The sequence below is a fragment of the Ochotona princeps genome, chromosome 10 (genome assembly GCF_030435755.1).
Source record: "Ochotona princeps isolate mOchPri1 chromosome 10, mOchPri1.hap1, whole genome shotgun sequence".
Lineage (NCBI taxonomy): Eukaryota > Metazoa > Chordata > Mammalia > Lagomorpha > Ochotonidae > Ochotona > Ochotona princeps.
Genome location: NC_080841.1, coordinates 75,439,086 through 75,459,220, shown reverse-complemented (window position 1 = coordinate 75,459,220; position 20,135 = coordinate 75,439,086). Strand labels below are relative to the sequence as shown.

General features: G+C 49.2%; 1 protein-coding gene across 16 annotated transcripts in view; it reads left to right on the top strand.

The window, feature by feature from the left end:
- The window catches only part of SVIL (supervillin), a 205,351-nt gene that overhangs the window by 75,002 nt on the left and 110,214 nt on the right, over positions 1–20,135 (top strand). Inside the window, exon 1 of one of the 16 annotated variants that reach the window (XM_058669656.1) lies at positions 12,268–12,333. The exons of the other annotated variants lie outside the window; for them this stretch is intronic. The gene's annotated coding sequence lies outside the window, so the exon portion shown is untranslated. Of the gene's footprint in view, positions 1–12,267; positions 12,334–20,135 lie in introns of those variants that run through there. 16 annotated transcript variants of the gene reach the window in all.

The following is a 20,135-nucleotide window of genomic DNA, read 5'->3' as shown; positions in this document are numbered from 1 at the left end:
CCTCTGACATGGGCTGTGCCCTCTGCCCCACTCACGGGGTTTTCTGTAGCCCCCGGGACGGGCATGCGTATGTCTCATGCGCTTGTTAGTGGTTGGTGTGCTCTGTTTGCTGGTCCCTGGGAGAAGCAGAGTGAGCTGGGACTGAGGGTCTTCCGGGGTCAGCCTCCTTCCAGCTGATAATCCCTGCTGGAAAATGCAACGCTCACTGTTTCGCCCTCTCCTGGGTCCCCTGCCTGCCCAGCACACTCCGTATCTGTCTGACTGCCCTTCAGGGGATACAAGCTGGTTCCTTCTCTCCAAATAACACCGTCTCAGCTGGTGGGGACTCAGTGGGGCCATGCAGGCCTCAACCAAGATCAGTGGCAGATAATTCCCTGTTTATATGTAGAAATATGTATGTGTATATATAGTCTTCATTTTTACCAGCTTCACTATAGTTCATAGATACAATTCTAAGAATATAATGCTTTTCCTTCTCTCCCACTCTTCCTCACTCTGATCCTCTCTCCTCCTCTCCCCTCCCCTTCCCTTCCTTCCTTCCTTTCTCTCTCTCTCTTTTTTCTTCTTCTTCTTCTTCTTCTTCTTATTATTATTATTATTAGTAGTAGTAGTAGTAGTAGTAGTAGTAGTATTGGTAAGGCAGAATTACAGAGAGATCCTTCATCTTCTGGTTCACTCCTCAAATGGCCATAACAGCCAGAGTTGAACTATCGGGAGCCAGGAACCAGGAGCTTCTTCTGGGTCTCCCACGTGGATGTGGGGTTCCAAGGCTTTGGGCCATCCTCGTCCTTTTTCCCACGGAACAGACAGGGAGCTGACTAGGAAGTGGAGTAGCTGGGACACAAATCAGGACCCATGCTACCATGGTGCCAGCCTCACTTTCTCGTTGTTGCGATAACATAGTTTTCGTTTGCTGTACAATCAAAGGTTCCATTCTCTGTCAAATAAAGAATTTAACAGGTAGAGAGAGTGGCACGAGGCTGGATTAGCGGGAGTGTAGGTGAGGAGTACAATGGTTGCCTGGGAACCTTGTCAAGTTCATGGTACTGTGGTGATGCTGCTGTAGCTTTTATGATCTGTCATCGCTTCGAAACTGACGCTGTGTGGGTGAATCGGTCAGACAGGCTCCCCAGGAGCACAGTGAACAGCAAAGTGGACGCCATGGTGCACGTTTCTTGGCAGCCAAGCCCATCCAACGACTCCCAGGTCTGTGTAATTTTTCCTTTCTTGAACTTGTATCCTCTTCCACCTGCATCTTCCACATGTACCGGCTCCTACCCCTTTCTGTTTTTCTTTAAAAAGCATTTTGGCTAAAGTACTCACCTTGCATGAGCTGGGATACCATAGTGTGCCAGTTCTAATCCCAGCAGCCCTGCTTCCCATTCGGCTCCCTGTTTGTGGCCTGGGAAGGCAGTTAAGGATGGCCCAGAGCCTTGGGATCCTGCACCCATGTGGGAGACCCAGAAGAAGCTACTGGCTCCTGGCTTTGGATCAGCTCAGCTCTGGCCATTGCAGCCACTTGGGGAGTGAACCAGAGGATGGAAGATATTCCTCCTCACTGTATATTTAACTTTCCAATAAAAATAAAATAAATATTTTTTAAAAATTCTTTCCTTCCTTCTTAAGGCAGAGTGACATAGAGAGAGAAACAGAAAGAGGATGAAATCTCCCACCCACTAACTCCCTCCCTAAAGGCCTTCACAGCCAGGACTAGACCAAGCTGAAGACCCCCATGTGGGAGGCAGGGGCACAGCTACTTGGGCCATAACGTACTGCCTTCCAAGGTATAGTAACAGGGAGCTGGATTACAAGTGGAGCCTCCACATTGCTCTAGTATGAGTTGCCGATGTTTCAAGTGGCTTTACCTAATGCACCACGGTGCCAACCCCACCCCTCGTTCTGTCCCCATAGCTGTCCATGCCATCGCTGGTCTCTCAAGGCTTCACCTTTCAGAAACCCTCCTGTGCTTGAGACAGAAGTGGCCCCTGCCGACCCACACCTGAATCTGGAAGTGACCACATGTGCTGTAGGGAAGTGGGTCCTGGGTGACCCCTTGGAGCCACAAACACCTGTTCCAATACAAGGCAGAAGGATTTGCTTTTGTGGACTCACCAGCACTATGCCTCCTCCCTGTTCCAGGCTTATCAGGTCTTTGTGTGTGTGGGCAGGTGCACAGTTCTTGCTTAGAACTTGAAACTGCTGTCAGTTGGCAAAAGCTGGCACTGGGGTCTGATTCTGTCAAGGCAAACCACAGAACTACCAGGAGAGTGCATAATCTGGGAGTGGGAGAGGCCTGGGAGGGAAATGGTGGGCTCCTCCCTCTTGGGATACCACTTCCATGGGAGGGCATGAAAACTAGGACAGGGGCTGGGGTGGCTAAACAGATACCCAACAGCATCTGTGTGAGCTGCATAGTGGAGCTGGTTAGATGGAACAAAGCTTTAATACCCATTGACATGTACGAGAGCCGAATGGGGTGTGGAACAGACTGGACTAGCCTGCTACACAGACTGGCAAACCAGGGTAGGGGGTGGGCTTGGTGGGGGTTATTGTTGGTCGCTCCAACTAGGCTGCAGCTCCCACTGATTTATGTGAGGGCCGAGTATGTGCTGGACAGAACGAGGCTGGACTGCACACCCATTGGTTCCAGTGGAAGTTGGGCCTGAAAACAGAACCAACTCAGCAATTGCAACCACCAGCTGATCAGGGCGATGGACTGTGCTGGGCCCTCTACTTGCTAGTGTATACAAGAATCTGGTCTGAGAACACCTCAGACAAAGTTTCTTTGGAGATCTCCCCAATCGAACTGCTGGACTCAGAACCCTAACCAAGAAAAGACAGAAGACAGAACAGGTCAATCAACCACCTCAGCTATATGTTGGCAGCGAAATACTGGGCAAACGGAGACTCTATGATGGACTATGTCAATCAGTGGATTCTTCAAAGACCTCATCGTGCTTGGAGTGGCAAGATTGGCAGCAATTCATAACTGGTAAACTATCAAAACCACTTGATCAAGACCCTCGGAGCTTGCCCTACATCCAGGACCTGGGGTGGGTGGGAAATTGGGTGGGCCTTCTCCCTTAATACCCCCTTGAAACATGAAGGAAACAATATGGAGATAATAGTCTTACCCACTTCCCTGTAGCCCTTGAACCTTTTACCCTAGTTAACTATGTAAAGATTGTCAAAAATATAATAAATAAATAATTTTTTTTAAAAAAAGAAAGAACTTAAATCTGCTGGAACCCTCCCTGGGCAGGCCAGCGCCTGCCTGATGCTGCCCGCTGGGGCTTTTGAACTTCTCAAACTCCTGAGATGCCCATTTGAGCGGCATCCTCGGTGTCTGCCCTGGGATTCATTGCTGTATGAGGCAGATGGAAACCCCTTCTCTTTGATGACCTTTATAAGGGAAGGTTGTGCTTTGTCCATCTCCGGTTACTCGCAGGAACTCTGAGCTTGGTAGCGTCTGGGAATGTAAAGTTGGCCCAGCCATGTCAGCAGCTGTGTGCCTGGAGCCATGAGTGAGCTGCTCTCACCCTGGAAAGCTCATATTTCACCCTGCTGGTGAGGCCAGCGGCTGTGTGCCTACCTGGGTCTGCTCTGAAGCAGCAGCTTGGACAAGGAGCTGACGCACTCATGTCAGTGACTTAAGGATGACCTTGGGGCTCGAAAGGTTTCCATCTGAAGTCTGTTAAGGTCTCCGTAAGGTTTGAGCAAACAAGATAAAAAGAAAGTAGAAGACCGATTCTATGGAAAGATTGATTTTTTAACTAGTTGGGAGAGGGATTTTTTGGCTGTTGGAAAACAGTATAAACCGAACCAAGCGTTCCTCTTTTTTGGTCATTTGACCTAAATTATTTGACCCTGACACAGAAGCCACTGTATCAGGCTCAACTCCCACTTCAGGAGACGAAGTACCGCCCTGTCCTCTCTCAGAGATGTCAAAATTCTGGATGAATTGGGCAAATGCAATGATTCCAAAGCTGGTCTTGCTACAACAGGAATTAGGGCAAAATTCAGTTCCTGATGGCATAAGCTTTTCCTTCCCCAGAAATTAACAGCTTGGGAAAACAAAATAACAAAAACCCACTGTGCAAGGATCACTGCCGTTCCTTGCCGTTGAGGAAATGGAGTTTGTCCAAAGGCAGAGGCAAGGAGGCATGGAGCTTGTGGTCTAACCTTCCTCCTGAGTTGACAGATGGGAGGGACGGTGTGGATACCACTGCCCATGTGGGAAGGGCCCCATGGAGGCCAGGGACCTCAGAACCTATCCTGCAGCCCAGCAGCCTTGGCCTTGGGTTTTGTTTGCCAGCAGCACAGCCTGTCAGATGTTGTCCCTTATCGCAGTGTCCCAATGACTTCACGACTATGAGGTGTGTGTGCACAGACGGCCAAGGGTTCGTGGATCTGTAAGAGCTCACCTCTGGGTGAAGCATGTCTTCAACATTTTATAACTGGGTGCCTTCCTCCTCTTTCTGAGGCATGTCTAAGTCTCAGGAAGTAACAGTGATTCTCTTACCGACCTGGTCTCCCATGTATCCTTTACAAGTGCAGTTCAGGGGTGTCTGACCTAGCAGTTGAACGCTGAGTGACACAAGCAGGTTAAGCCTCCACCTGCAGTACCTCTGGCTCCCATATCAGAGCGCTTCTTGGAGTCCCAGCTGCTCGCTTCCCATCCTGTTCCCTGCCAAAGCGCTTGGGAAGGCAGTAGAGGATGGCCCAGATGTTTGGGCTCCCGCCGTGTGTGGGTCATCTGGATGGAATTCCAGGATGCAGGCTTTAACCTGGTCCAGTCCTGGCCGTGGTAGACATGTTATGAGTAAACCAGAGGATGGAAGGTTTCTGTGTGTCTCCCTTTCTCTCTCTCATTTTGCCTTCCAAATAAATGTAATAAATCTTAATAAAGAAGGAAGGAAAAAGAAAGGAAGATAGAAACGAGGAAAAAAAGAAATGGAGAAAGAGAGAAGGAGGGAGGAGAGAGGGAGGAAGGGAAAAAGGAAGATAGTTAGTTAGTTAGTTAGTTAGTTAGTTGCTGGTTGGGCAGTAGTGTTGCCACACTGGCGTGTCCCAGGCATCATGCCCAACTCTAGCTCCTGACTCCAGCTCTCACCCCACAGGCAGTGCTAGGGGTCCTGCAGGGATGACTCGGCCACTGGGCTCCTGCCGTCCACATGGGAGACTGAGTTTCCAGCTGGTGCTTTGGCCTCAGCCCAACTAGGGATGATTGTGAACATTTGGAGGTAAATCAGCTGAAAAGATTCTCTCTCTCTCTTCCCTCTCTTTCCCTCCCTCCCTCCCTCTGAAGTGAGTAAATATTTTTTTAAATTAAAAAGCATATAGTAATAGTTTAGGGGCTAATACTATAGCATAGTGGCTAAAGCCTCTGCCTGTGACACCAGAATGCCATATGGGCACCTCTGCTCCACTTTCCATCCAACTCCCTGTTAATGCTCCTGGGAAAGCAGCGGAGGATGTCTCAAGTCCTTGGGCCGCTACTAGCCATGTGGGAGACCCAGATGAAGCTGCTGGCTCCTGGCTTCAGTTTGGGCTAGCTCTGACCAGTGTGGCCATCTGCGGAAGAGAACTCTCCCCTTTCTCTGCCTCTCCCACCCATCTGTAACTCTGCCTTTCAAATAAATAACTATTTTTAAGGATTCAAAACGTTTGAAGCTCAAGCATCCATCATTGAGAATGAATTGCTACCCATGAGATTCCAGAGGCTACACCTGCCAGGGCCACCAGTGCTGAGCATGGCGTGGTCTGGATCTGTCCGCTGAAGGCCATTTAGGGGGCAGTGGGAAGGATGGGTTTGAGGAGATGATGGTAGAGGAAGAGGCAAAGCTAGAATGGGCGGGCCTCCATCTGAACATGAATATCACACACAGACGAGATGGAGTTGTGGTGTGTGCAGCCAGCCCAACTGGATGAGTTCTGTGACTCCAGTGAGAAATGGAGTTGGGGACTGGGCTGCAGGGCAGGGAGGTTATAACCAACCAGGAAATAGGAGCAGAGTTCCTGTCACTAGGGGGTGAGCACGCTTGTGTGTGTGTGTGTGTGTGTGTCTGTGTTCCACCTTCCAGGGAGCTTGCCTGGTGTTCTGAACCCCAAGCAAGCTACCAGCATGCTGACTTCCATGTTGAGAAGTCAAGAAGAGTGCCAAGGTCAGAGACCAGGGGAGTGCAGGAAGCAGATGGATGCTTGAGGCAGCACAAGAGTGCAAGGGGCCGTGAAGCAGCTGGAGTAGGCGTGGAGAGGACCACGACAAGGAGTTGGTGCCAAAGGATTCGTCCCAAGAGGACACTGCCCGAAGGCACTGGAGGCCAGATGCCCCATTGTTTGGGAGGACAGCTCCCGAATGCAGAGCAAACTGGGATCAATGTCACAGCCAATGGGGTGGCCACTGGGGCTTCCAGGGAGGACTGGAAGGGGATGAGTAACTTGAGGGGACAATGCTTTCAGAAGGAGTTGCCACAGAGAATCTGGGGTGGAAGCCGAGACTAGCTGGACCATGCACTAAGGCTGGTGCGACCTCGGCTCTCCTGGCCACCATCTGGGAAGGGAAGTGCTAAGCCTGTGTGTCCTTAGCAATGTGGTACATCTGAACAAATCACAGGAGTGGAGTGGTGTTGGCTCCACCACTGGAATGGTTGAACTGTCCCGTGGTCCTTCGAGTTTCTAGAATAAAGCCTGAATGTCCAGAAACATGGTGGCTGTGAAGACAGTAACAGCATGTCCATCCAAGATAACCCAGAGTCCACTCTTTCCCAAGACTTGTTTTCTTGCCTTTTCTCAAGTGTCAGTCAGGCTTGGGAAGTTACTCATCACTGGCAGAGGAACGGCTTGTGCAAATCACGTAGAGGATCCTGTTCTATCAGCGGCTGGGTCCGAGTGGTATCACTGTTCCCGGGTGGGGGACATCTGGCCCACAGCCTGGAGAAATCGCATGAAGTCATTTGGCCTGGCCCTGCCAAGGCAACTGCAGGTGGGACTCGAAATTTGATCAGTCTATTTGGCAGGCAGCTTTTGAAGAGGATCATTTTGTACGGCCTGTGAGTGATGTTAGAAACAGCCCCATGGCCCTTGGTAAGAAAAAAAAATGAGATTCCTGTTCCATCAGAAAGCAACACTTAACATATCTAGTTGAGACTGATGGCTTTCATTTGTGTGAAGACAAAGGGATGTATATTTCCAGTCTGAAGTTCTTAAAATGGCACTGAAGGATAAATCTACAAGGGTTTATTTAAAATGCAGTTATAAGAGTTTATGTTATGTGAAGCTACAAGTTTCATTTGAAGTCAGTTTGTGTGTGTGTGCATTTTAAAAGCAAAATATTTCATGAAGGTTTTAACTTGGTAAAACCAGTTTTTTTTTTTTTAAAGATTTTATTATTATTATTGGAAAGCCGGATATACAGAGAGGAGGAGAGACAGAGAGGAAGATCTTCCATCCGATGTTTCACTCCCCAAGTGAGCCGCAACATGCCGGTACGCGCCGATCCGAAGCCGGGACCAGGAACCTCTTCCAGGTCTCCCACGTGGGTGCAGGGTCCCAAAGCCTTGGGCCGTCCTGTACTGCTTTCCCAGGCCACAAGCAGGGAACTGGATGGGAAGTGGAGCTGCCAGGAATTAGAACCGGCGCCCATATGGGATCCCGGGGCTTTCAAGGCGAGGACTTTAGCCGCTAGGCCACACCGCCGGGCCCGGTAAAACCAGTTGTAAGAACCTGTGTGTGTGTTGTCGCTTATCTCTCTCATTGCTAGCATCTTGCTAAACTCTCCTGAACTACCGCAGCCAGAGTACCTGCATCAGTAGAGTGGGTAGAACAGAGTTCTAGACCAAGGATCTGTCATGCCGCCCCTGGTCCAGCCACCACCCGGACACGTCTCAGCTCTGCTGTGCAGCATCTGCTCTCCGGGGGACACTGTTGAAACAGGCTCTTGTGGCATCAAGCACATTGAGATTGATTGCCTGTCACGTGGCAGGAGTCTCTCTTGATCCAGGTTCATGAGTGTCTCCGTCGTCTATTGCTCCCATTGAATAGTGTGTCATAGTGTGGAAGTACCACTGTGAGAATTAGACCGAAATTTTCTGTTTGTTTGTTTCCAAAAAATATTTATTTTATTTTTAGTGGAAAGGCAGAGCTCCGAAGAAAAGGAGAGACAGAGAGAGCTCTTCCATCTGCTAGTTCACTCCCTCAATAGCCTCAAGAGATAGAGCTGAGCTGACCTGAAGTCCAGAGCCAAGAGCTTCATCTTGGTCCCCCATGTAGGTGCTGGGCCCAAAAGCCTTGAGCCATCTTCAGCTGCCTTCCCAGGCACATCAAAAGGGAGCTGGATCAAAAGTGCAACAGCCAGGACACAAACTGGTGCTTGTAGGGGATGCAGATACCACAGGTTGAGGCTTAACCTGCTTCACCATGGCACCACCCCTCTCCATTTTCAAACCTGTAGGATGTTCTGTTGTCCTAGTGCTACTCTTTGAAAGATGGGACTAGCATCTAGGCATTCCCATGGGGACCCATGTTGGCATTCTCTCTCCTGTTCCATTGACCTATGCCACATGTCTGAACCATCACCTGGTGCCGGGCTGTCTTGGTTACCACAGCCACACAGTGGGCCTTATTATGCTATAACCTGACTCCTCTCACCTTAATCTTACTTTCCAGGCTTGTTTGGGCTAGTTCGTGGACTATACCATTCAGCCTATAGTTTAGAACAAGCTTATCTGTATCTGCCAAACATGTCTGAAGGGTTGTCACAGGAATTATCTGAAACTTACAGATCAGTTTAGGGAGAACTAACGTCATCAGCATCTCAGCTCTCATCTATAAACACATTGTGGATTTATTTGGATCTTCTTCGGTTTTGTTCCATCAGCACGTTGTTGTTTTTAGCGTATGGAACTTGTTTACATTTAGTCTAGGCTATGTCACGCTGTTTTGTTTACTTTGATATGATTAGAAACTGTATTACTTCTGCAGTTCCTATGTCCAAAGTCCTCAAGATCATGGATGGTGTGGAATAAGTACTATAGAAATAAATGCGGTTATGTTCTAATCAGACCTGGCTTCCGGAGAACCATAAACATCCAATTAGGATTTCCAAGGAAGCTGCTGCAATGACTGGACGGAGTAGTACAACCTAATACCACAATAATTCTAGCATGAAATAATAGAAAAAGAGAAGTAGCTACTCATTTCATGTCGTGTCCAATGAGTCTAGTTTTTCTAAATTTATTTTGGGATCCCTTGGGTGCCCCTGCTTTTTAATGTGTATTTGAGAGGCAGAGAGGGAGAGAAGAGAAAGATTTTATCTGCAGATTCACTTCCAAAGGCCTGCAACACCTAGGCTGGGCTAGACTGAAGTCAAGAGCCAGGAACGCAAGCAGGGCTGGTCTCCCCTTACCCCTGGGTCAGCAGTTGACTCCTTTGTTTGATTTTCCATTTTCTTATGTTATGCTGAGACTTTGCTTAATTGGGCAGATTACACCTCCCCCCCTCCCCCAGTTAAGGAGCTGTATTAAGGGAAGTGGGTAGAATTCACTGAAACCGCAATAATTAGAGAACAGAAACGAAGTGGCAGAGAACAACCCTACTAGACTTCGGCGCATGAATCGCAGCCAGCTTCAGCAGCTGCTACAGGCACACGAAGTGTGACAGTGTAAGAGCACACCCAGACTAGGTGTTTTTTTGTAAAAGTGAATCCCTTCCAGAAAGAAAAAAAATTACTGCATTTTTGTGTTCCCAGTGACTCTGTTTAAAGAAAAGGCCCAGAAATCAACTCTGTTATATAGATTTTAATTTCGTGTTTCTCTTGCTGTTTTTGCAGGGTATGAGCAAGATAATGACAAGTCTAAGATATATTAAGGAGTGTTTACTAACCAAACTTGGTGATAACAGGGGCTCACTAGAAGTTAGCAAATGACAAGTCCATATGGCAATCCATTCAGAGTAGAAACCTCGGGAGGAACAAATAGTCATTACCCTGAAGTCCATCCGTTAAACTGAAGACCTATGTCCCAGCTTCCCCAGCAATACAAGTTATCCTAAGAGACATATAGTGAACAACCTGGACACACTTACAAAGCTACAGACATTCACTTTTCCCTGGCTTCTCTGCCCACATTCCACTATTGCTAGGCCTCACCTCTTCTGGAACTCCTGATAGTACACAAATTAGAAATACAAAGTATCTTAGCATTAACATCTTTACTATCCCTCCCAGCAGTGAACAGGGGATGAGGGATACAGACACACAGGGGCCATGCTCAGGGGATACCTGTCCCTGGAGTCTGTCGCGGGAAGCCAGAGAGCAAGCAGATACTGGGGAGGCCAAGAGTGCCAGAGTGATGGAAATATGCAACCAAGAGAAAGAGCCCCTCCCTACCATGGGACCTTACAGGCTTGCGAGGGGTGTGGTTACATAACAATGCAGTACCACCCCCTCTCAGATTCCAGGTGATGGGTGAGCTTCACAGCTGGGCAGAAGAGATCACAAAGGTGGTGGGGGGAGTGGCTTCCAAGCTCCTGACCCTGAACTAGCTGCTTACCTCACAACACTGCTTTGCTTTGGGGATGGGAGTGGGGGGAGTTAAAGCAGCTGAGATAAAACAAGATAAAATAAACAGGAAAAGGCAAAGAGGTACAAAGAAAAATAAAACAAGGGCGAGGACCAGGGATGCTGGAAGGTTCGCTTTCCTGCCTCTGAGAGACAGAGTGGACAGGTGGTCTTTTGACCCTTGTACAAAGGAGTCCTGAAGCCGGTGTTGAATTAGTACACCTGTCTGGGGTTTTTGTCCTCTCTGGTTTTTGTTTTTGCTTTTGTTTAAACTGGCATGTTAATTATACACATTGCTTTCTGGTCCTATAGCTGTTCTGAACTATGTGATAGATAGGGCCGTCTTCACTCGGTCTCCAAGGTTAATTAGTAACAGGGTCAGGCCGGCCAACCACCTCTCGGCAGGCAGCTGGTGGTCTGCGCAAGCTGACGGTTAAAGTGTCCCACCCTCAGGCCGTCCAGTGCCAGCCAGCCAGGAAGTCCTAGGGGTCAGCCCGCCACTCTTCTTGATGACCACGGGACCCCACAATGGTAAGCACACTGCTCAACAGGGATCTCAGAGGGAACGTCTGGAACAGTGAGATGGGCTTTGTTTTTAATTTTTTTGAAATGTAAATTGCCTTTGGGCTGTGCTTAATCATGGTTATGTGCATTCAAGTTCATGCGTTTTCCGAGCGAGTGAGCAGAGATCAATGGAAGACAGCTCAAAGGGCCAACTTCTGTTTTAGGAAAAACAGGTCTGGTTAGCAAGTACTTTCAGCACACTGCTTCCTTCTGGTAGGGAGTTTCCTGCATGGACTGGAGGTGCTAAGAGATTTGCAGGGAGCCGTGGCAGCGGGTCAGCGCCTAGAGAGCCTGGGGCTGGGCTCTCGCTCAGTATGCTCAGAGCTGAGTAGTGTAGCTATGACTTCTGCAGGCGGACCTCTGTCCCAGCTGGGCTCTGCTTGTCTTTCTTCAGAAACTTCAGAACCCTATTGGCCCAGGTGACCGACTTCTGAATGCTCACGGTGTGGCCGGTTCGCTAGGCTGCTATTGTACATATTCTTGTGTGTGTGTCTCACCATAGAACACGTGGAAAGACAATGTAGGCAGTGGAGCGAGAGTGGCTGCTGCCCAGGCCTCTTGCAACAGCTGCTGGGTTCCTCTGAGGTTCAGGGGCTATTTCTGGTGCCTGTGCTGCTGTCAAGGCCATAAAAGGCCGATCCATTCGCAGGCTCGCCACACTGCCTGTGCCCCATCCTCCCGGGTGTGTGGCTCCTCAGGTTTCACGCGCCTGCACCCAGTCATGGAGGGTTCCGCCAAGGCCACCCGGGGCAGGAGCAGCCTCAAGGACGCCCGCAGCCTGAGTACCTGCAAGAGAAGACACTTTTTACTGCTCTTTGGGTGTTCCGATTCCAGGCAAACTTGGGGCATGTAGCCCTCACCTCTGCTGCCTTGGGCATCCTGGAAAGCCCCGTTCTAAATTTATCCTGTTTGAATCATCATCATCATCATCATCGTCGCTTCTGCTAGAGGCGCTTGCCTTGTTTTGCCCTGGGATTCTCCTTGCTTTTGTCCAATGCCACTCAGCTAGCTTTTTTTTTTTTTTAATTTTATTTTTTGTGGTTGGAGAGTTCTTGTAAAAGAGACTCGAAGAAAATACCCACGGACTGCCACAACTGGATTAGAAGATCTAGGCGTGTTTGCTTTTTTTTTTTTTTTTAATTAGAAAAACAAGAAACTGCCCTTTCTTCTCCCTTTCACTTAGACGGATAAGGATTGCACAGAAATTTGAAGTAAGTGAAAACTCTTCCTCTAAGTCTAACAACAGCTCCCCACCCCCACCCACACCCCAGTGCCATCTATTTGGGCTTATCTCTTGAGGATTTGTTGGCCTTAGGTTCTGGAATGTTGTTGCCAGTGTATTCCACAGGGTACCGTGGATTGGAATAACTGTGTTTGGATTTTCTCTCTCTCTCTGTCTCTCTCTCTCTCTCTGAAAAGCACAACGGTTTCACTTTGTCACCCAGACACACTTGTTGCTAACTGTTTGACTCTTAGGGCTGAATCAAGGCGCCTTCTGTGTAAATGGTAGCACTTGAAGTTTTGGCATTCAAATCGATTGGAATTGCAATCTGTCTGCATCATTTCCCAGGTGTGAGGCGAAGGTCCGAGGGTGGATTCTGAGTCCCTCTGGTGCTTGGTTCCGAGGGGCCTGGCAAAAGCCAGGCATCTTCTCCTAGTGTCTTTGTTTTTGAGAGTTCCTGGGTAACCGCGGCCCGAATTCTTTAAGCTTGATTCATGGAATTGTTAATGTTGCAGAATTTAGAAGACATCTCTTGCCTTTGAGGTCTTAGATTTTGGAGCTGTATTTCATTCTTAAACTCTTCAAGGAAAAAGAAAAGACACTTGCTTTTTTTTTTTTTTTTTTTAAGCCCTAGAGATAGCTGATGTGTGATTTAGTGGGTGTGATTTAGCTGGGTGATTTGTTTCTGTTGAAAACAGCCCTGGAACTTGGAAGGCTTCTATGGCATACTGCTCCTTTAAAAAAAGAAGTGGTTTATTTATCCCACATCAGGTAGATGAGATGGGCAAGTCATTATTTTTATCAGGTAATGAAACAGAATATTTATAGGGGAGGGCATCATCAACCAGCGTTTCAGCGGCCTCCTGGGACAGGCCGGGCCTTGAGGCAAACCTAAGGAACATCCGGAGATTCTAGGGCCCAGAGGGGTTTTGGGAGTGTGCTGGGGTGGAGGCCGGGAGCTGTTTGGTTCTCCAGGCCATGGGCCTGGCTCCCAGGAGTGCTTGACCCGTGTAGTGACTTGGTTGCCTCCTCCCACCGTGGGGTGGGTTGTGGAGGGACGCAGGGGCGGGGTGTTCCCTGCGGAGAAGGCTCCCCCCAGCCCCCGTGGCAGCACCCAGGTGCACAGGGAGCTGAGCACACGGAACGATGGCGGAGCGGTCTAAACTCCCGGGAGCTATGCAAAAGCTTCCCAGTCCTGAGATGCTTTGGTTCAGAGTGGCAGGGCTTGGGCTTTGCTTCTCAGACTCTGTCACTTCTTACTGCCTTCTCAGGGAGCCGCGACGCTGGCTGCTGCCCCTGCACGTCCATCCTGGCGGGATCTGTGCCTCTTTGCCCACATCTCATGGCCATTTGGTAGCGCACTCTGGTGATGACCATGCCCCTGGCTGGCAGCCCTCAAGACTGCTTTTACCCCCACCCCCCGAGAAGTCAGCAGGGCTGTCACCCAATTAGAACTTCTTGTTTAGTGCCTTCCGTCCCACTCACCCCAGTCCCTCTTCCTGAAGGTTCTCCAAGATGCTCCTACCCATGCTCTTCTCTGCAGGCCCCGCCCTCTCTTCCCTGGGGAATGCCATTGGCCTTTTAGGGTCCATTTGCTCCCAACGCCTCCCGAGTACAGTCCATCTTCAGAATCAGCCTGCTACGCACAGATCTAACCGTGGCACACTTCTGTAAGACCAAACTCTCCCGGTTCCTCACTGCGCATGCACTACAACCCCCGTGCACCCGGCCTGCTAGTTGAGACCCGGCCCGGGTGCTTTATGCTAGCTGCTGTCCCTGAGATGTTCTGCCCTCTGTTGTCTGCGGTGCCGTTGACAGCCAAGGAGATGGACACCTGCCCTTCTGCAGGACACCTGTGTCTGGCCACTTGTCACCCTCAGTGCCTCCCACCCCCAGCTACCACATCGCAGCCACAGTGTTACCCTGTGAGGGGATGCTGAGCTGCCATGGCAACGTTTGCCCCTGTCCTGGAGGAGCAGGTGTGATGCCTTGTACTATGTTTCTCTTCTCTCTGGTCTAATGCTGCAAGCAGGGAGCGTTGCCTTATGGGGGTTTCTGTATCCCTGCTCTTGCCAGCACAGGAAATTAAGGTGCACACGATTAAGTCAGCCACAGCCTTTCCTGGAATCTTGCCCCCCAAAAAGAAATGCCTTCAGGGAGACACCACTGGCCTTGGCTATTTTTTCCCCCAAGCATGAAACTTGGTCGTTGTTGGCCATGCTGCCTGGCAGGGAGCCACACCATTGGCCTGTGGAAGGAGGACCTCCCGGGGGTCAGTACTGGGAGACATGGGGCTGCTTAGAAACATGCCCTCTTGCAGGTGGCTGCAAGAAAGACCTGCCATCCAATTTGTTCCTTCCCTACTGAAAGCTGACCCTGTCATTCCAAGCAAGGTTACATCCCATGCCCAACTGGTTTTTGTGTCAATACAATAAAAGGGCGTCATTGTACTCCTTGCGTTTTAGGGATCCCTTGGGTGCCCAAAAGGGGTTCGCTTGCGTTCATGGGAGCATGTGTTCTGTGCACCAGCTCTGGGTTTGCAGGCTGGGGGAATCACATGCCTAGAGTCTGTTCCTCCTCCACTGTGGTCTCATTCCCTTGCAGGGGTCCAACCGGCACACAATGAAGACATCATGTCTTGCAGGAGGGAAGGCACGCCTCATCAAAACATGCCATCCATTGCGGTTGCCGGGCCCCAGGCCAAGCCCTCTCCCTCTCCATCAGAGCCTCTGATCTCTGTAATAACCCTGACACATATGAGGAGGGAGCCTCTTGAAACTTAAAGAGGCTCATGCCATGGGGAGGAGGAGAAAGGGGGTGCTGGAACTGGATTTGAACTCAGATCCCTGCAACCCAAGACTGCGTTTCCACGTGATCTCGCTCCCTAACCATTTCTCCCCCACCCCTACCCCAGGACTTGGATCCCTGTCTGCTGCTGCTACATGAAGCCACCCTTGACCTCAAGCTGGGGCTTCCTTTCCCCGCCCTCTCACCCCTTGGCAGCCAAGCGGACCCCTCTCTCCCTGGACCTACCTGTGGCCACCTGCCGTCAGAGCACCCGTTTGTCAGATCCTGGCAGGGTCCAGGGATTGGGCGTGTTCCTGAGTTCTCCTGTCCTTTTCTGCATCTTCCTTGCACAGCCTCCCATTGCAAGGGTCACTTGTGTGTGCAGCAGGAGTGTAGCACAGCAAGGAGAGAGCTCCTTGGGACATGCACCTCCCAACTCAGAGTGCCTAGTTTCAGTCTCAGCTCTGTTTCCGGTCCCTGCTTCCTGGTGATTTGCATCCTAGGAGGACTTGGGTCTCTGCCACCCCAGGGGCAAATGGACTAAGCGCCCTGTTCCTGCTCTCAGCCTGGCCAAGTCTCACCTGCTGAGCGCATTGGGGGCATGAACTAGCAGATGACGGATTCTCTTTCTCAATAGAGAAAATATTTTTGAAACGAGAAATTTGACACAAAACATTTTGAAACCCATGTTTACAATTTGCATAAGATGCATTTTCTATGAAATGTTTGAAGACTCCGCTTACACATATGGATTTCTTTTTAAAATTTTATTTATTTGCATTTAATTTTGGAAGGCCCAAGGGAAAAGAGAGAGAGATGGAGAGATATCTGCTATGCACTGATTCACTCCCCAGATGACTGCAGCAACCAGGACTGGGCTGAGCCACGCCAAGCACGTCACTTGAGGCATCACTTGTGGCTTCCCACGGTGTGTGCTAGTAGGGAGCTGGAGCCGAGGCACAGCAGGCGGGATCAACCAGTCCCTGAAAATTGGGCCGCACGTGTTCCAGGCCACAGCTTCACTTCTACACCCAAGACTTGCCACCCACACTTTTTTTTTCAACAAAACCTTTCATTCTGCTTCTCCACCAACTTTCTGAAGTGCTCTTACTTACTATCAGTTTGCTCATCACAGGCCAACTTTTATTATCTGTACAGGGGTTTGCACTCTATACATCCTGCATAGATAGAATTGTGCGTTAAAAAAATTAGTGTTCCAGGAGAGTTTCAGGGCACCGGGTAAAGACTCAGAGGGGTTTTGTAAATAGAGTGTCCATGGCTGTGAGTCAGGTCCTGGTTCCTCAGAGGCCTTGTTCCTCTGAGCTCCGGCTCTGTCCAAGTGTGGAAAGTTGGCAGAAACCAGCGGCTCAGCTGCTTGCACCCAGCAAACAAAAAGGGAGCCATAGGGATATTTTTAGATGTGTAAGGTTTCAGACACATTCCCCATCTTGCAATTTGAACTAAACACTGCTCTTTTGTGTCTGTGTGTGTTGACTTTTAGTTGTTTTGAGGGGGAGCATTTTTTTATTAATTAATTAATTCTATATTAATTCATCTTTAGGATCATGAATATAAACAGAATAGGGTTATGCGTTCATTGATACAGTTCCACAAAGACAATCACACTCCTTCACCCTCTTGTTCATGTATTCTGAAGCGTTGCACCCGATGTTACCCCAACTAGCCCCAAATTTAAAATACACTTACAGCCAGTGCCCCTGTTGTTCAACAGAAACAAATCACTTTATCTGAAATCCAAATAGCAAAACAGTTGTTTTTCAGCAACTTAGAATGTATTAAATTAAGGGATAGTTTATGAAGGCAAAAAAAAAAAAATGCCTTTTGAAAGTGCTATTACTCTTAAAAAAAAAAAAACATTTTAAAAAGCACATGTATTTGTGTGAAAGGCGGAATGACAGAGACAGTTCTGTTGGTTCTCTCCTCCAATGTCCTAGAAAGGCAGGGCTGGGCCGCACAGAAGCTGGGAGTGAGGGTCTCCCAGGTTCCTGATTGAACATGGGGCAGCTGGGGCTCAAACTGGTATTCCAACATGGATACTGGCATTGTGAGAAATGGCTTAGCCCACTGCACCACAGGGCCAGTCCCAGTATTATTACTTTATGAAAATTATTTATTCACTTTACTTGAACGACAGAGCGACAAATACCAGCGATCTATTCTGCTGATCCACCTTGGGCTGCAGCAACCTCAGCCACACACCTCATCGGGGTCCCCGTGGGAGTGGCAGGGACCCCTAACCCCCCTACTGGAGTAGTCACCTGCCACCTCCCATGGTGCGCTTGACAGGAAGCTGGGGTTGGAAGCAGCTCTGGGACTTGAACCCAGATTCTCAGATAATGGATGCAGCTGTGTAGGGTGTCTTCATCCCTGTGGTCACCCCCCTACTGTCTTAGTATACATGTTTTTCAGATGCTTTTGTTTAAGCTGACAGGTTAGCTGGCTGTGTGCTGGGATGATCACAGGATTTGGTTACATTTGTTTCTTTCCAGCTAGCTTGGTCCTTTGGCAGCTGCTGTTATGGAACTCAGAGATACACAGCGGCTTTGTCACATTGCTGATTGGTTTGCCAATACTGCTGCTGACTGCTCCCCACTGATGGTGCCATAGGTGTGAGCAGGTTAGAAGACAAACAAACGAAAACCTTGAGATGTCAAAGAGAAAGTGATCCTTCTCTCCCTGGTGTTTAACTGCCACTGGATGTTTATCTTAGCCGTACACACATCATCATTTGGCTTGACAGTTGCATTTGCATTTGATGGAAGGCATTGCATGCTGCAAAATTCCACAATGCGATCAAATTCATAGGGTGCTTCAGAGGAGTGTCCCCATGTTGGACTTCAGCATGGGACCCTCCCGTCGGACTGGAAGTGTGTTTCGGGTCTGTGTCATGGCTTCTCTCTAGAAGCTCACCAGGACTGTAGGAAGCTCAGAAGTGTGTTCTCTGCTCTCAGGGAGAGGAAGGTCAATGTGTGTGATCTTGAGGCACACTTGGGGCCGTGATTCCAGTGAGAACCAGCTGTGGGGTCAGGACACTGCAGCCTCCAACTGCAGTGCCAGTTTGAGTCCCGGCTGCTCCATGTCTGATCCAGCTCCCCTGCTAATGAGCTAGGAGAAGCAGCAGAGGCTGCTGCAAGTGCTTGGGACCCTGCACCCACATGGGACACCCAGAGGAAGCCCCTGGCTCCTGACTTTAGATGGGTCAGCCATTTGGGGAGTGCACCAGCAGATGGAACTCTCTCTAGTTCTCTCACTCTTGCTCTTTCATTTGTATAACACACCTTTCAAGTTAAAAAGGATGGAAAGAACCTGCTGTGGTCTTGGCTTTTGGTCCCTTCCTACCCCTAGTAGCCTCATGCTGTCACCCCAGAGCTCTTTCCTCCTGGTTTTGCTTGAGAGTATTCCTGTGTTCCTGGGGAAAGAAATCCGGAGTGTGACAGGTGGGAGTCCAGGCGGGAGGGCAGGAACAGGTCAGAGATGCCCTGAGGGTTTTTGTTTGTCACGCATCTTCTCAGCACCCTTGTGTGCTGCTGCTGAGCTGGGCAGCTGACTTCTTTCTTTTCTGTGGATCCCAGTTCTCTGTCTCCAGCCCTTGATCTTGGAGGGCTTAGGCCAAGTCTCCAGATGAACCGCTGTGTTTGAAGAGGGAGCCGATATTCCCTGGAGATCCTCAAGTTGTTGGTGCTTTTACACACTGCATGGTATCTTCCTTGGGACTTTGTGGCAAGCTCTCCTGATGTGCAACCCCATGGCAGGGCCAGGAGATGCAGCAAGCATGCCAGAGAGACAGGAGCTCCCTGCTCACAGCAGGATGAGATGGAGGTAGCAGTATCTTCCCTGATCGCCTCACTCCCAGGCAGTTACTGCCAGCAACAGAGACCTTCTGGGCACTTGGTATATGCCAGGGACTGCAGAAGGATCGAGAAAAGAAAATCATGTGTCCTGAGCATAATTCTCTTGATCTCCAGCCCTACATTTCTCTTTTAAATGTTTACTTAAATAATAGAACTGAAAATACTAAGCCTGCCTCATAGGTTTAATGTGTGTGTGTGTGTGTGTGTGTGTGTGTGTGTGTGTGTGTGTGTGAAGGACATATGACATTTGCTATCTTACCAAATTAAAGTACATTATTCTTAACTGTGGTGATCATGTTGAACATCAAAGCTGTAGAATATATTCATATTCTTTTTAAAGACTTACTTACTTGAAAGGCAGAGTTAAAAAAAAAAAAAAGGGAAAAACAGACCGAAATCTTCCATCCATGGGTTGACTCCCTGAATGGCCAAAATGGCCTGGAACTCCGGCCATCTCCCAAGTAGCTGCAGGGGCCCAAGCCTGTGGGCCATCTTCTGTTTTCACAGGCTCATGAACAGGGTGCTGGATTGGAAGTGGAACAACTGGGACTGAAACCAGTGCCTACACAGGGTGCCAATATCTCAGGTGGTGACTTAGCCCACTGTGTCACACCACTGGCCCGAATTCATTCATCTCCTAACTGCGTGTCTACCCTCTGAGCAACATCTCCCCATTTCCCTCCTACTCCCGGTAGCCACCTGCTTGTCTCATTCTATGAGTCTGACTTTGACTTGTGCTATCAAAACTTCACATGGTACATCTTGAATTGATGCTTTCATAAAGCTGAGGGAAAGGGGAATAATTTTGCCATGGTTCTTAACCTAAGAAGGTTCTCAGATTGACTACCTACCAGGTGTATTTTCTCTCTGAAATTCTGCCCTATAATTTTACTAATAATCTTGAGAACCTTCTAGAAACATCTATTTGAACTAGTGAGTAGAGACCACCCTCTCCCAACCCCCTCCACATCCTGTGGTGCTGTGCCTTGGTTTGACTCCTGGTTCGGGATCTGGATTTTTATCACAGAGTCCTACCATGCAGACTCAGGGAGGCGGCAGCAGTAGTTCAAATGGATGGGATCCTGCCATCCACTTTGGAGACCAGACTTGAGTTTTTGACTTCAGCCCGGCC